The 16,664-nt window shown below is 36.6% G+C and overlaps 1 long non-coding RNA gene across 1 annotated transcript; it reads right to left on the bottom strand.

The window, feature by feature from the left end:
• Positions 1 to 1,240: 1,240 nt before the first annotated feature.
• LOC144252252 (uncharacterized) lies at positions 1,241 to 16,091 on the bottom strand. Its single transcript, XR_013342952.1, has 3 exons — positions 15,936 to 16,091; positions 12,373 to 12,538; positions 1,241 to 1,355 (listed from the first exon to the last, which is right to left on the bottom strand). It is a non-coding gene; the product is annotated as an uncharacterized LOC144252252 (long non-coding RNA).
• Positions 16,092 to 16,664: the final 573 nt, after the last annotated feature.

The raw sequence follows: 16,664 nt of genomic DNA, 5'->3' as shown, positions 1-16,664 counted from the left end.
CACATCTCAATTTCCACAGTGCACTGTTGGGCTTTATACATTTAGTTTTCAGAAATATAAATTACTTCCTTACTAGAACAGCAGCAGAAGTAAGGAATATAGCCAAAAAGATTGTAGTAAGAGTCAGAAGTCTAATTGTGTGACTATAGGGAAATCATTAACTTTTCTGAGTCTCAGATATTTCATCTATACAAATATGGGGTCAAAGTTAAAATTTTATAATTCACTTTTTAAGAAGAAAATGAGATAATATATGAAAGATTGCCCATTTATGTGGTTTAAATAATTAAACAGCAAAATCCTGGCGGTTACAGCCAATATAGACAATTGACAAAGCAACAAAAGTCTTGGCAATAAATGCTTTCATCACTAAGAAGACATTTTTAAATAGTTCATACTCTGGAAACTGTTCTCTTCTCACTGAAACAAAGTAAGGCTGATAACATCCTCCAAAAGTGTGCTTGGAAGATCACAAGCACCTCTTGGAGGAGACAGGGAGAGTGGAGGAGAAAATATGTTCTTCGGGATAACATATAGTCTACCAGAGCATACACTGAAGCAAAGCAAACCCTCCTGAATCTTCAGCATTTTAACTGATGCATGCAGTATAAAATTAGAAACAGGACCATAAACACTATTATGAAGACTATACTCAGTGGGGGACACTGAACAAATATATATGGGAAAGTAAGTTCTCTGTGATTAGCATGAAAGCTCAGTCTTACCCAAATCCAAATGAAATTTGAAATGGTTTGGAATACATAAGGAGGATCAGTGAATGACATCAAACGCAAATGATGAAATAGAGAATCTGAACATGATCTTTCTCTTATTTCTCACTGATCCCTTAGAACCACCAATAGAAATATAATATTAACTCTACATGTAAATTAAATTTTCTAGAAGTCATATTTTAAAAAGTAAGACAGATGAGCTTCATTTAATAATACATTTTACATAATTCAATATATTCAAAATGACATCCTTTTAACTTGTAATCATAATAAAAATATAACTGTTATTTTACATTCTTCATAATAAGTCTTTGATATCTGACTTATGGCACATCTCAGTTCAAACTGGGCACGTTTAAAGACAGTCAAAGCATAAGAAAGTAGGGATTGTAAATTAACACTAGGCCATATCATATACTTGCACTTATTTTAAAGAAAAGCCAAGTTTAATAGTATGTTTTAGGTTTTAAAATATTTTTGGCCAACCTCTCTTGGTACTTACTCAGAAGTGAGAAAAGATGATTGAAGGTATCTCAACATCCCTCTTTTTTTTCACTCAGAGGTTAGGATTTCTGTTGCAGTAGCTAGGGATTGCATTGTCATTTCAGATGAATGTCAAGTCTGTAATCAAAAAGTGTAAGTCATCATTAGGTTCCTACACTTGTCATTCTTTTATTATTTTTCATTGTTATCTTAAATATATTTACTTCTTGACAAACATAAAGAAATAAAGAATTATATTTAAATGGATAATAAAAAAATTTGACTGCATAAAATCCCTTTTCGTTTTAGGTAGACCTACTGGTACAAACAAATCACTTGGGTGGTCTATTTTTCTTTGGTAACAGGGATTGAACTCAAGGGCTCTAGACCACTGAATCACATCTCCAGCCCTATTTTGTATTTTATTTAGAGATAAGGTCTCACTGAATTGTTTAGGGCCTTACTTTTGCTGAGGCTGGCTTTGAACTCACGATCCTCCTGCCTCAGCCTCCAGAGCCACTGGGATTACAGGCATGAAGCACTGTACCCGGCACCTGCTCTGTTCTCTTACTTAACTGCAACTGTGTTTTCCTTGGTAGATTACTTCTTTGCACCAGGGTTTCTTGATAGAACTCTATTGGTACTTTGGTTTGGACTATTCCTACTAGCTGAAGGTTATATACTATCTATGGGCCTGGCCAAAAAATGTTAGTAGTTTCCTCAGTCATGGTGAAACAACAACAAAATGCCCCCAGGCATTTCTAAACTTCTCTTGAAAAGACTAGTATCACTCTCCCAGTTTGAGAGTCACTGCTTGAAATGTTAGTTAAACTCTGATCATTTAACAAAGCACCTTTAGTTGTAAGTATCCTATATTTTGTAGTTTGCAAGTATTCTGTATTTTGTAATTTCTCTTATCAGCTAAAAAGAAAGGATTATAAAATCAACATTTAAGGCTGGGCTTCATGATGCACACTGTAATCCCACACTTTTTTCTCTGTTGATAGGATTGTAAATGAATATAACCACTATTGAAATCAGTATGGAGGTTCCTCAAATGACTAGGCAGGAAACCACCATATAACCCAGGTATACAACTACTCAATGTTTATCCTAAAGAATTAAAGTCATAATACTAGAGTAGTATATGCATACCCATGTTTATAGCAGCACAATTCACAGTTGCCAAACTTTGGAACCAAACTAGGTGCTTATCAAGGATGAATAAATAAAGAAAATGTGGCATATACACACAATGGAGCTTTATTCAGCCATAAATGTGAATTATGTCATTTGCTGGAAAACGGATGAAACTTTAGAACATTCTGTTACACAAAATAAGCTAAACTCATAAAATCAAGGGAGCATATGTTTTCTCTCGGATGTGGAAGCAAGAGAGGAAAAAGGGAAAGAAAAGTGAAAATCAAAAGGAGATCAGTAGAGTGTAGGAAAGGGACCAGGAGAGGGAGGAGTGAATGGAAAATACTGGGGAATGATATTGGCCAAACTATAGTGTTATATTGTGCATGTGGAAATATGTTACGACAAATACTGCCATGATTTACGACTATAATGTATCAACAAAAAAATGGAAAAAATAAAAGAAAGCAAACAAAAGAACAAAATTGCTTTCATGTATATATGTATGTATGTATGTATACAGCCTAGCCAAACATCTATTGTGAGCATAAACATTAATACTCTGGAACAGTGATGAGCAAATCATACCTGTCAGCCTGACACTGTTTTTTTTTTAAATTGTTCTCTTTATTCCTTTTTTCTCTTTCTTTCTTTCTTTCATTCTTTCCCCACACCTTCTCTCTCCCTCCCTTCCTCCCTCCCTTCTTTCTTTCTTTCACGGTGTCCAACAATAACACTTGCGTTTGTAAACAAAGTTTTATTAGAATACAGAAGCTTATATTATTTACCCACAGTCTAGGCTGTTTTTGTGCTACATTGGCACTTGAGTGGCAATGAAGACTTGCCTACAAAGTCTAATATATTTATTATCAGTCTCTTTTCAGGAAAAGTTTGTTGATCCCTGATTAGATTATAGATTAAAGTCAGCAGAATAAATACATAAACATTTCTTTTCTTACGACTAAAATTGGCTGTATGAAATGAGATAAATGATCTATTAATTGCCAAGATAAATGTCCCTTCCCTATAGAAAGTGTGTATTCAGGACTAGAAATCTTGGCACTGTGTCATGTCAAATGTAGGAAAAAAACCTGGCAGTTCATTTTGATGAGACTTAAGAAATTTCTTTTCCAGGGCATTTTGAGGTGTATCTAAACTTTGTAGATAATACAGGGAAGAATATTGTAATCTGCAAATAGATTATGTTCATTATTAGTTTGTAATCATTTCACAACTATCATATAATATTAAAGCATCATAAGAGACTGCCTATCATAATAGAAACTTTTATGACTCTAGCCATTAACTTGTATTTTTCTAGTTATTGTAGACCCATACTTTTAAGCTAGTGCTATTGGTAAAATATATGATTATTTAAGTCTGATTGGCTTACTAATTTTGACCAGTTTATTTTTCAGATATCCATTTTGGGGTTTACTCTTTCAATTAATTTTGGGTTCCATGGGCAATGAAATTGTTGTTGAGTATGTAAGATGTTGCAGTTTCTATGTAAGTTCACCTAAGTGCCTCTACCACTATTGATGGGCAAGGATATAAGTAATTTAGTACTTTTACTTGAAACTGTTATAGATCTACTGTACTGGATTTGTTTTCCTGACACAAAAGTGTATAAAACTAGGAAAACTAAACATTTTCAGGTATTAATTTCAGACATGACTGTAGGCCTGGTGCACAAAACACAATTGGGGAGATGAAGCTCAAGTAAGATGGAGGTCATACTGAGTTAAGGAGAAAATTATCAAAGTGCAAGATTATCATAGTGGTTGGAATTTTGTGGACAAGAATGTCTGAGCTATTTATGGTGGGTGCAATGTGATTATGTGTGTGTGTTAGAGAGAGAATACTAAAAGCCTGGAGGAAATTCATTTTTCATATGAATGTACCAGATGAGACTCTTTAAGGCTTAGCAGAGTTTGACTGCTATAAAGGAGACTGAAGATGATGCTAAATGGCAATGTTGGAAGAAATTAGGTTTCCAGCAGAGTCAGGTTGCAGCAGCTTCACTAATATATCAGGTACTTAATTAAGAGTTCAGAAATAAGCCTTAGCAAAAAGAACCACACACAAAAGAGTAAAGGGAAAAAGGTAGACCTAAATTTGAAACCAAAATTGATTCATGCTGAAAATGTATGTGGCAGCCAGAAAGGAAAAAGAAAAAGAAAGGTGTGTGTGTGTGAAAGGAATCTGACGACAATCAAAGGGAGATCAGTAGAGGAAAGGGATCAGGGGAGAGAGGAAAGCAGGTAAAAGAGAAATACTCGAGAACGATATTGGCCAAGTTTTATCACTGTATTGTACATATGCATGCAAACATAACAACAAATCCCACCATTATGTACAAGTATAATGCACCATGAAATATGGAAATAAAGAAAAATACCAAACCTAGTGAGGCGCGGTGGAATATGCCTATAATCCCAGTGACTCAGGTGCATGAAGCAAGAGGATCACGAGCTCAAAGCCAGCCTTAGTAAATCGAGGTGCTAAAGCAGCTCAGCAAGACCCTGTCTCTCAATAAAATACAAAATAGGTCTGGGGATGTGGCTCAGTAATTGAGTACCCTGAGTTCAATCTCTGGAACCAAATAATAATAATAATAGTAATACCAAATCTAATATGATCAAAACAATTCACCAGTAATTAGCCTGCATGACAAATAAAACAGAATATCCTTTATAGGAAGACAACATAATCCAGACTTCCTATGATGTATCATCTATAAATGACCAGAATATAATTAAAAAATTTTTTTTTGGTACCAGGGATTGAACCCAGGGGTGCTTAACCATTGAGCCACAACCTCAGCACTTTTTTGCATTTTATTTAGATACAGGGTCTCACTGAGTTGCTAAGTGCATCCCTTAGTTGCAGAGGCTAGCTTTGATCCTCCCGCCTTAGCCTCCTGAGTCGCTGGGATTATAGGCATGTAGAATATCATTAAATTTTGCCAGAATGCAAAGAAGATAGAAAAATGAGAACCACAAGAGAAAATATCACATATAAAAAAAGTTCCATGAGCTGACCCAGATGTTAGGATTAGCCGAAAAAAAATTTAAATAGTTTTAATAACTAATTTCAAGGAGTTAAAGAAAAGCTTAATCATAATGAATAAGTAGATATGGGTGTCAACATATAAATGAAAAAATTCTTTTAAAAGAAATAAAAAGTATAGTATTTGAAATGAAAAATTCATGAAACAAATCTATCATCAGATTGTATAGTGCAAAAACAGCAAAAAGTTAACTTGGAGATAGACCAATAAAAATTATCTGTTCTAAAAATCAGAAAGAAAAAAATAGAGACTTGGTTACTATCAGTACAAAGTGACCTAACATACATATAATTAGATTTCTAGAAGAATAGACGCATAAATTGTACAGAAAAAAATATTTAAGACAACGATGGCTAAAATTATCCCAAATTAACAAAAAAGATGTTAACAGATTTAGGAAACTCAGTGAATACTAAGGTTAGTTACAAAGCAAATCACACCTAGATGCATCAGAGTCAACTGTAAATAATCAATTAGGAGGAAAAAGGTCTTGAAGGCAATTAGAAAAAAGTGGTGTGTTTTACATTGGTAAAAATGACTAAAATGATAGCTGACTTCTTATCAGAAATGAGAGGTTAAAGTTAATGGAAAGGTTTAAGGTGCTAGAAGACAAAAACTGCTAATCCAGGATAAATACTCTTCAAAACTGAAAGCAGAATAGACTTTTTCAAATAAATAAAAAGAAAATTCAATACCAATAGATCTCTACTATTAATGCTAAAAGAACCTCTTCAGGATAAAAGGAGATGATCCATCAGGTAGAAACAGATGCACTGTGTGCTTTAGTTCACTGTGTAATAAACTTAATGGTTTAATATAAAAATTCTTTGTTATTTCTCCTTATTCTATGATTTGGCTTTACATAACCTGATGGGTCCTTTGCTCTAGGTATTTATTACTGCTTACGTGGTTTCCTTTAGCAGGAATTGTTTAACCAAAGGTAGAACTGACAAAATAGCTTCGTTTACATGTCTGCTAGCTCAACTGGTTGGGTCAGGCTTATCTCTTCAAATGCTTTTAGTCATTCAGTCATTCTAAAATTTTTTATTTGTTGATTAGATTTCTAGAGGATAATAGTAGAATGTATACACCTTCCCAGGGTGTTATGTCTAGGATTGGCATGGAATCACTTTTACCAAAAATATATTTTGTTCATTAAAACAAGACAAAAGACCAGCCCAGACTCAGTGGGTGGGAAAATAGATATTACTTCATAATGAGAGAAGCAACATGATACAGGAATGTGGAGAATTTGGGGTAGATATTTTTAAAGACAATGCACCATAAACAGAAATGAAAAGTACTAGAAATAGTAAAATGTAGGTAAATATAAAAGGCAATATGTATACATATTTATTCTTTTAATTTCTTGGAAACATGACTAAGGTAAAAAACATAGGGTATACAGCTGTAATATGTATGACGACAAAGCACAAAAGACTTGGGGAAATGTGAGAAAGTATCACAATTTAAACTATGAAAACTGTGATAAATTAAAGAATGCATTTCATAATTCCTGGAAACATTGCTAAAACAATAATGTAAAGCAATACAGCTAAAAGCTAGTGGATAAATTAAATAAAATTTAATTTTTATTTAATGTAATTTTATTTAATTACATTAAATAAAAATACATCATTAATAGTAAGCCAAGAAGAATGCAGAGGCTATACTAACATCAGATGAATTTAAATTCAAGATAAAGAGTTTTATAAGAGATAAGAAAGACATTTCATAATACCATAATGTGTTTTTTAAGAACACAGAAACATGACACCATACAACCAAACATTTATATGCCCCAAATATATGAAAGCTGACAAAACTGAAGAGATAAATCCATACTTTGAATTTTTAACAGCCTTTTAACAACTGATAGTAACAGTATAAAAAATCACTAATGATACACAAGAGTCTGAACAAAACTATCAACCACCTTAACCTTATTGACATTGACTGACAATGCCCAACAACTCCAGAATATATATTCTTTTCTAGTCCTCATGAAAATTTGCAAGATAGGTTATATTCTTGGCAAACTAATCAGTTTCAAAAAATTTTAAATATTGAATATCAGTTTGTTTGCTGATCACAGTAGAAATAAATGGGGTATTCTTTAATAAAACTGGTCATTAAATAAAAGCCCTGCAAATCATCAATAAACAGTGTTTTAGTTATCTATTGCTATATTTTTTAAAATTCCAAAATTTAGTGGCTTTAAAAAATAACCATTTGCCAGGAGTGGTGGTGCACACCTGTAATTCCAGTGGCTCAGGAGGCTGAGGTAGGAGGATCGAGAGTTCAAAGCCAGCCTCAGTAATGGCGAGGCACTAAGCAACTCAGTGACACCCTGTCTCTAAATAAAACACAAAATAGGGCTCGGGATGTGGCTCAGTGGCCGAGAGCCTCTGAATTCAATCCCCACTACCAAACAAACAACCATTTTATTTCTCATAATTTTGTAAGTCAAGACTTTAACCAAGGTTCTGCTCCAGTGTCACCTAGGCTCACCCATACAGCAAACGCCTGATTTAGACTACAAGGTCTGAGATGGCTTTGTATGTCTGGAACTAAGGTGCTGACTGTTGGCTTTATGTAGTCTCCCTTTCCATGTGGTCTTTCAAATGTCAGGGGCTTTCTTCAAATGGACTCTCCCTCTAGCAAGATAGCCTGGGCTTCTTTACAGTGTGGCACAGGGTACCAAAGAGAAGAAAAAACGAGTTTGTGCCTTTAAAGGATACAGTCAGTCCTTCCTCAAGTCTCAATCTTGGGTAGGATCTTGGTCCATGCATTTTGAGGGAATTTATAGTTGGATGACATTTTAATCTACATTACTATGTGAAATGTCTTTGTTTTTATGATTTCATTTTTGCTACATTGTTTCTTTTCCATACAATTAACTACAATATAGGATAATCTATTAACGATAATGTCTCTTCAATTGGTTGTGTGAAGCTTGCTCTATAATAATTTATATAGAAAGGACTCATGGGAATAATATTCTCTAAATGACAATTTCCTGATTTAAAAACATATAATTTGTAGCCAGTACAATAGTGCATGCCTATAATCCTAGCTACTCAGGAGGTTGACAAGTAGGAGAATGGTAAGTTTGAGGAGAGCCTGGGCAACTTGGTGAGACTCTGTCTCAAGGAAAACAAAAACAAAACAAACATTAAATGACTGCAGATGTAGCTCAGTGGTAGAGCACTCCTCAGTTCAATCCTCAGTGCTGGGGGGGAAAAAGGTCATTCATCACCATACTAAGATACTCCTTAGAGAAAAGTAATTGCAAGAACATTGTTCTCCTCCCTTGGGATATGTTTGTTTTTTTTCTAGATTGGAATCTAGAAAGCCTTTTGTGTGCTTTGTGCTCTCATTATGGTTATGTGGCTTTTTAAATCTTGTTCATGCCATTGGATATAATATCAGATTTTTTTTCTGGTGGTGCTGGGGATTGAACCCAGAGCCTTGTGCGTGTGAGGCAAGTACTCTTCCAACTAAGCTATATCCCCAGCCCCAGTGGATTTGTTTTTTTGGAGGGGAATCTCTTCTCAACACATTTTGTGCCAGATTGTACTTGAGAAAGGGAAGTGATATGTACAGCATGGAACGATATTACTTTCTGATTTTCCCACTTTTTTTATCTTTTTAAAAAATTTATTTATTTTTAATCCTAACTTGTTATATATGACAGGATAATGCATTATAATTCATATTACACATATGGTACACAATTTTTCATATCTCTGGTTGTACACATAGTCACATCAGTTGTGTCTTTTTTTTAAGAGAGAGAGAGAGAGAGAGAGAGAGAGGGAGGGAGGGAGAGGAGAGAGGAGAGAGATTTTTAAATATTTATTTTTTAGTACTGGGAATTGAACTCAGAGGCATGAACCACTGAGCCACCTCAGCCCTATTTTGTATTTAATAGAGACAGGTTCTCACTGAGTGCCTCACTTTTGCTGAGGCTGGCTTTGAACTCATGATCCTCAGCTTCTGGAGTCACCAGGATTACAGGTGTGCACCACTGTGCCAGGCTAGAAAGAACTCTTGAATTAAGAAGCTCAGTAAGGGTGAAAGATCTATATAATGAAAATTACAGAACCTTAAAGAAAGAAATCAAAAAAAGACCTTAAAAGATAGAAAGATTTACCTTGCTCTTGGATAGGCAGAATTAATATTATCAAAATGACCACACTTCTAAAAGCGCTATACAGATTTAATGCAATTCCAATCAAAATCCCAATGACATTCCTCATATAAATAGAAAAACAATCATGAAATTCATCTGGAAAAATAAGAGACCCAGAATAGCTAAAGCAATCCTTATCAGGAAGAGTGAAGCAGGTGGCATCACTATACCAGACCTTAAACTATACTACAGAGCAACAGTAACAAAAACAGCATGGTATTGGCACCAAAACAGACTGGTAGACCAATGGTACAGAACAGAGAGAGGATACAGAGACTAACCCACAAAACTACAATTATCTTATGTTAGACAAAGGTACCAAAAACATGCACTAGAGAAAAGATAGCATCTTCAACAAATGGTGCTGGGAGAACTGGAAATCCATATGCAACAAAATGAAATTAAATCCCTATCTCTCACCATGCACAAAACTCAACTCAAAATGGATCAAGGACCTGGGAATAAAACCAGAGACTCTGCGTTTAATAGAAGAAAAAGTAGACCCTAATCTCCATCATGTGGGATTAGGCTCCAACTTCCTTAATAAGACTCTTTTGGTGCCAGAATTAAAATCAAGAATCAATAAATGGGATGGACTCAAACTAAAAAGTTTCTTTCTTCTCTGCAAAAGAAGCAAATCTGTGAGGTGAATAGCAAGCCTACATCTTGGGAGCAAATCTTTACCCCTCACACATCAGATATAGCACTAATCTCTAGTATATAAAGAACCTCAAAAGCTAAACACCAAAAAAAAAAAAAAAACAAATAACCCAATCAATAAATAGGCCAAGGACCTGAACAGACACTTCTCAGAAAATAATATACAATCAGTCAACAAATACATGAAAAAATGTTCATCATTACTAGCAATTAGAGAAATGCAAATCAAAACCACTCTAAGATTTCATCTCACTCATCAGAATGGCAGCTATTATGGATACAAACCACAATAAGTGTTGGCGAGGATGTGGGAGAAAAAGGCACACTCATACACTGCTGATAGGACTGCAAATTGGTGCAGCCAATATGGAAAGCAGTATGGAGATTACTTGGAAAATTGGGAGTGGAACCACCATCTGACCCAGCTGTCCCTCTCCTCAATCTATACCCAAAGGACTTAAAAACAGCATACTACAGGACACAGCTGCATCAATGTTTACAGCAGCACAATTCACAATAGCTAAACTGTGGGACCAACCTAGATGCCCTTCAATAGATGAATGGATTAAAAACTGTGGTGTGTGTGTGTGTACACACACACATACAATGGAATATTATTCAGCAATAAAAGAAAATAAAATCATAGCATTTGTAGGTAAATGGATGGAATTAGAAAAGATAATGCTAAGTTAGCCAATCCCAAAAAACCAAATGCTGAATGTTTTCTTTGATATAAGGAGGCTGATTCATAGTGGGATAGAGAGTGGGAGATGGGAGGAACAACAAGCTCTAGATAGGGCAGAGGGGTTGGAGGGGAAGGGAGGAGGCATGAGGTTATTAATGATGGTGGAATGTGATAATTATTATCCAAAGTACAGGTATGAATACAGGAACTGGGTGTGAATATACTGTGTATACAATCAGAGATATGAAAAATTGTGCTCTATATGTATAATAAGAATTACAATGCATTCTGCTGTCATATATGAATAAAAAATTCTAAAAAAGGTCAGTAAAACCCTCTCACACCAGCCCAGATTGACTCCCTATTGCTGATACAGGAAAACAGTCATTTTAAAAATAATCATGAGGAAAAAAACAAAACAAAACAAAACCCCTTTCAAGTCTGAAATTCAAATATTTCAGAACAGAAAACGGACAAAAAGATAAATAGTGGGGCTAGGGCTGTAGTTCAGTGGCAGAGTGCTTGCTCAGCATGTGTGAGGCACTGGGCTCGATCCTTAGCCACCACATTAAAAAAATAAAATAAGGGCATGCTGTCTATCTACAACTAAAAAAAAAAAAAAAATATATAAATATATATATATATATATATATATATATATATATATATATATATATATAGAGAGAGAGAGAGAGAGAGAGAGAGAGAGAGAGAGAGAGAGAGAGAGAGAGAGACAGACACCAAATCTGGGAAAAAAGAAAAAGGAAGACAAAATGATCTCCTACACCTCATGGGTCTTTTTTTTTAATATGTATTTTTTTAGTTGAAGTTGGACACAATGCCTTCATTTTTACTTCTGTTTTTATGTGGTGCTGAGGATTGAACCCAGGCCCTTGCACGTGTGAGGTGAGTGCTCTACCGCTGACCCACCACCCCAGCCCCCCACCTCATGGGTCTTAAAAGACCTAAAGCACATGACATAGTCAGCACTGTTGATGAACACAATAAATGTCCATAAATATCATTTGCAATTTAAAAAACATTCTACTATTGAGAAGAGGTATCACTGTGCAAAGCACCATCATAAAGATAGCAGGTTTACCAAATAAACTCCAGAGAAGAAGTCTGTGTCAAGAGAGAAAAGGTTCAAATTTAATCCTTGAGACTGACAGGACCATAAACATTAATATCATCACTTGGATTCAAAGTCCAGCTTCAAGGGAACAAGGATTACTCTGGCAGTTCTTGGACCAGGAAGCCTTAAGAATGTCAACAGATGACTATAGGGCTGGGTAGGAAAGAGAGGTGCCAGAGCAGGACACAGGACTACCCGTGGGGACGCATCTCACTCACACCCTAGCTTGAGGTGATGGAGTCACTGGCTCACCTAACCCCAACTCACTTCCTTCCTCCCGCTCTCTGATCCCTCCTCCAGCTGCAGGCAGGGCATCAGAGGCCCACTGGCTGTTCTCTGTCTCTCCCAGGATGGACTCCAGGTCTACGTCCTCCAGGATGCTCCCCTCAGAAGACAGCAGTTTATCCAAGCCAAATTTCAGTATGTCACTCAACTTGAATGAAGAAAATGAGAGATCCAGTTAGTTCTCATGAAAACACAGATGAGGATGTGTGACTTGCTAAGTGTCTAAATGACACCAGGTAATTCTTTCCCTGATGGACTTTCTTCTCTTCCATCACAAATGACACCTGCCAGGCTGTTTTGGAGTTGGATGAGGAATAAGCAGAGAGGTGATAAATGATGATCAGAGATGTTGACTTTGACAATTATTTACAATACCAAAAAAATTTTTTGGCCTCCAATTTTTTTGAGGAGTGGGGGCAGATAAAATGATTCCCAGCATCTTCTATAGCACTTCTCACCAGCAATTTTTACAGGCACTTCCAGCAGTCCCCAGAGAAGTCAGAGACCCTGTTGGCTACCTTCTTACCTCTCCCACTGCCAAACTCTTATAAAGAAAAGGTGCCACTGAATACCTCATCTCACCATGAGCTGCCACCTGTCCTTGCCAAGCCGCTTTGCTACTACAGTGCTTTATGGGACCCACTTTGGCAAAACCATAACCACCCTGATCACCAGACCCAAAAGCCCTTTCTCAATTTCAATCTCCCTGGATAGTCCTGCGGCACTCCCCATCCTGCCCTCTTGCTCCACCTAGGGGATATACTCAGCCTATTTCCTACGGCTATTGGAACCAGAATCTTAGATAGTGTTACCTGGCTTTCATTTGCTACTTGCAACTCTCCACCTCCCTAAGTACTATCTCTTAGGAATTCTGAACCAATTGGGATCCACATCATGGGACTTCATTTTCATTTTGCCCTTTTAGATTTGGTTAGTTATCTCTATATTGCCTATTCTGTAACTTGGAAACTTTAGCTTGAAAATATCCAAGATAAAAACTATGACAAAAACTAAGCAAAACCATAACTGTTATATTTATATTTAACCTTGGTGTACATATATATATATATATATATATGTATGTGTATATATATATAAAACCAAGCCAAATGGCTTTGGCATTTAGTACCCAAAACAGAAGAAAGCCAAGTATTTATGATGAGGCTCAGTCCATACTGGGACCCTTCACTCGTCCACTCCTTGGACTATGTCTCCTGGCTTCCCTCGCTACTGCTCACTCACAACGTGTCTTTAAGGAACTACCCATTTTTTAAATGAAAACCACTTTATTATAGTAACTAAGAGCATGTAGTTGGAAGTTAAAGAGTGCTCGGATTAGAGTCATGAATCTGATGTTTGGAAAATTTCTTAAGATGGAGGTAAAGACAACGTCTATCTCATTTTTTTGTTATTCTTCTTCTGAAACAACTGGAAAAAGTGCACGTCACACAATGCTTAGCACACAGTAAGCATTCAATAAGTGTTCACCGCATCTTTATCTGTTCTCTGTTTCTGTTGTGTTCTCCTTCTAAGACAAGGAACCTGCTCTCCTTTTTCAGGACTTCACTGCTCTATACTGCTTAGATTTATCAAACCAGAACCACGTCTTTTACTATTAGATTCTTTTAATAACTTAAAAAAAATGTCCTGCTGTATTTTGAGACAAGGCAGTGAGTTATCACCCTTGTTCCTGGCAACCATAAATAACTCACAGTCTGGTGGGGAGGAAAGAATCAAGACAGAACCAGAGTGTGATTTCTTGCCATGGCTTGTGCAGGAAGTCCCACCGAGGTCCTCTCCACCAGCCCATAGTTTGTACTGGCCCCAAGATCTGGTCCCATGGCAGAGTTTGTGCCTGTGCATTTCACAATGATGTGCTAGCAGCCAATGTCATAGAGAAACCCCTGACTGAATGCCTGGAGCTCCCTCCACTGGGGAAGCATCAAGCATCTGAGAATTTGTCTCCTCTAACTCCTGACACCTGTGCCTTCACAACAGCCCATGATGAGCTCCTCTCCCAAGATCCTGTGAAGAAGTGTATTTAGACACCTACAGTGTACATGCACCTCTCTCTCAAACTTTCACCTTCCATTTGAAATTGCCTCTTCAATAGTGTGAAAATAAAATGCACAGCCTGCCCAGCCACCATGACAGATGAGCATGCAGAAGACTCAAAACACAAAAGGCCAAAGACTCCAGTTACTCTCTAAGATATACAAACGTCAAGCAAACAAACAAAACCTAGAGTTCTTCTTTCAGGTTCTAGTACCCCCAAATCTGTGAACCTTTCCTGCAGGTCAGTGACTCCCTAACAAAAACAGCACCTTCCCTGTCTGCAATGCTGATGTGTAAAGATACAGATGTGAGAAAACTGCCATTTTTAAACTCATGCTTGGGCTAGTTGTAAATTTGATGATTCTGCTTGTAATACTGTGTAATTTTTTCCCTTTCACATACCTCTTAAATTTTTTGTTTGATAAGCTGATCCTTTTAAAGCCTGGTTTTTCTTGCAAACTTTTCTAATTCCTTTCTTTTCTGAGTCTCCTTCTAACAATAATGTATATTGATTTTTACTACAAACTCTGTTGACTAAAGCCTACATTATCTTCATCCTTCTAATTTCTATCCCTATCTTCCTACTTTCTACTCTCATCTTTCAGGCTTAAAGCCATCTTTGAACTTGCTCTCTCTCACTGCCTGCCTCAAAACAAGAGCCAACTCCTGTCATTTCTCTGCAGTTTCCTACAGCAGATCTTCCCACAGCTACTACCTTTTCTCAGACATTTATTACTCTCTTCATGCCTGAATCATACTAGATACTAGGGGTTGATCTCTCTGCATCTAATCCCTCAAAACGACCTGGGGTATATTATAATATAGGTTCAATTTTATCTCAAAGGCTGCTGCTAAGGAATAACTCCAAACCTCTTACCAAAAGAGAGCTCTCTAGGATATTCTAAGACAGCATTTGACTCCCATCTAATTTTTCCTTCTTCAACAAATTAACTCTAGTGCTTTCATCCCTATATCCTATGGCATAATTTTGAATTCCTAATCTTGTTCACTCATCTCTGAGTATGGAATGAGTACTGTAAGTCACTACTCAAAGGGTCTGGGATTAAGGAGGAGGTATGAAACTAATCATCACTGATTTAAAGAAAAAAAAAGAACTTAAACAAATTCTCTCTGAGGTAACTCGTGGCACACTCATCTTTAGAAGCCATGAAGAGATTAGATCCATGATGTTCAGTTACATGCTCAAAGTCATACATCCAATAAGGGATAAGATGTGAATTTCAATCCAAGTTAGATGGTTCAAAGCTCATTTTCTTTATTCTATTTTCTCTGCCTTTAAATGCCACCCTCATTTTTAGCTTGTATGGCACCTTGCATGTAGTTAGGTACTGAGAGGGTAAGAATTAGGCCAATGAAAAAATGGGTAATTTGCAACAATGGGTGGTTAATGCTGGTCCTTTTTATTTGCATTCTCATCCACAGAGAGTACTAGTTATAAATCATGAGACTCTAAAAAGAATACATTTTACCTGGAGGTCAGGATCAGCCAAAGGTTTCTGGGCTCCCAGAGTAAAATGGTCTCTTTCTATGATTGTGTTGGTGAGCTGCAGTTTGGAGGCTGCTTTCCTATAAACTATTTCTTCCACAGTGTCTCGGCCAATCAGCCGGATCACTTTCCCAGCCCTGTACTGGAGTCAAATGAGAGCAGTGTTAGGAGTCTGCAAAGCTGGGGAAAAAAGCATGCCAGGAAAATACACCCAAAAGGAAGCAGAACCAAATGCCACATTGAGGGAAAAAGGAAAAAGACACTGCTCATTGGGACCTGAGCATTTGTTAGAGAAATCTGGCCTCAACTTCTTCCTGAACTTTTCCCCAAAAGAGGAAGAGGAAGGAAGACGAAGTGACCACTATTGGGCCTTCATCTGTAGCCAGGATAACCCCTGGCAGGCATGTTACCTCAAGTCAAAGGGTAGCTGAACACAACTTTGTTTCCTCTTTGTGGTACTGGGAACCCAACCCAGGGGAGCTTTACCAAGAAGTTATAATCCTAGCCTTAAAAAAAAAAAAAAAGTTTTGAGACAGGGTTTAGGTAAGTTGCAAGGTTGGCTTTAAACTTGATCTTCCTGCTTGTCTCCCATGCTGATAATGATTACAGGCATGTGCACCCACTGGCTTTAACTTCATTTTTAAACTGAATTAGGATCTAATGTGAGAAACATGAACTAAATAAATTCTAAGTTTCTTCTAATCATTTTGGA

This window comes from Urocitellus parryii, unplaced genomic scaffold (assembly GCF_045843805.1).
Source record: "Urocitellus parryii isolate mUroPar1 unplaced genomic scaffold, mUroPar1.hap1 Scaffold_3940, whole genome shotgun sequence".
NCBI classification, from domain to species: domain Eukaryota; kingdom Metazoa; phylum Chordata; class Mammalia; order Rodentia; family Sciuridae; genus Urocitellus; species Urocitellus parryii.
The sequence above is the reverse complement of the archived record's forward strand: the minus strand, read 5'-3'. Positions and strand labels throughout refer to the sequence as shown.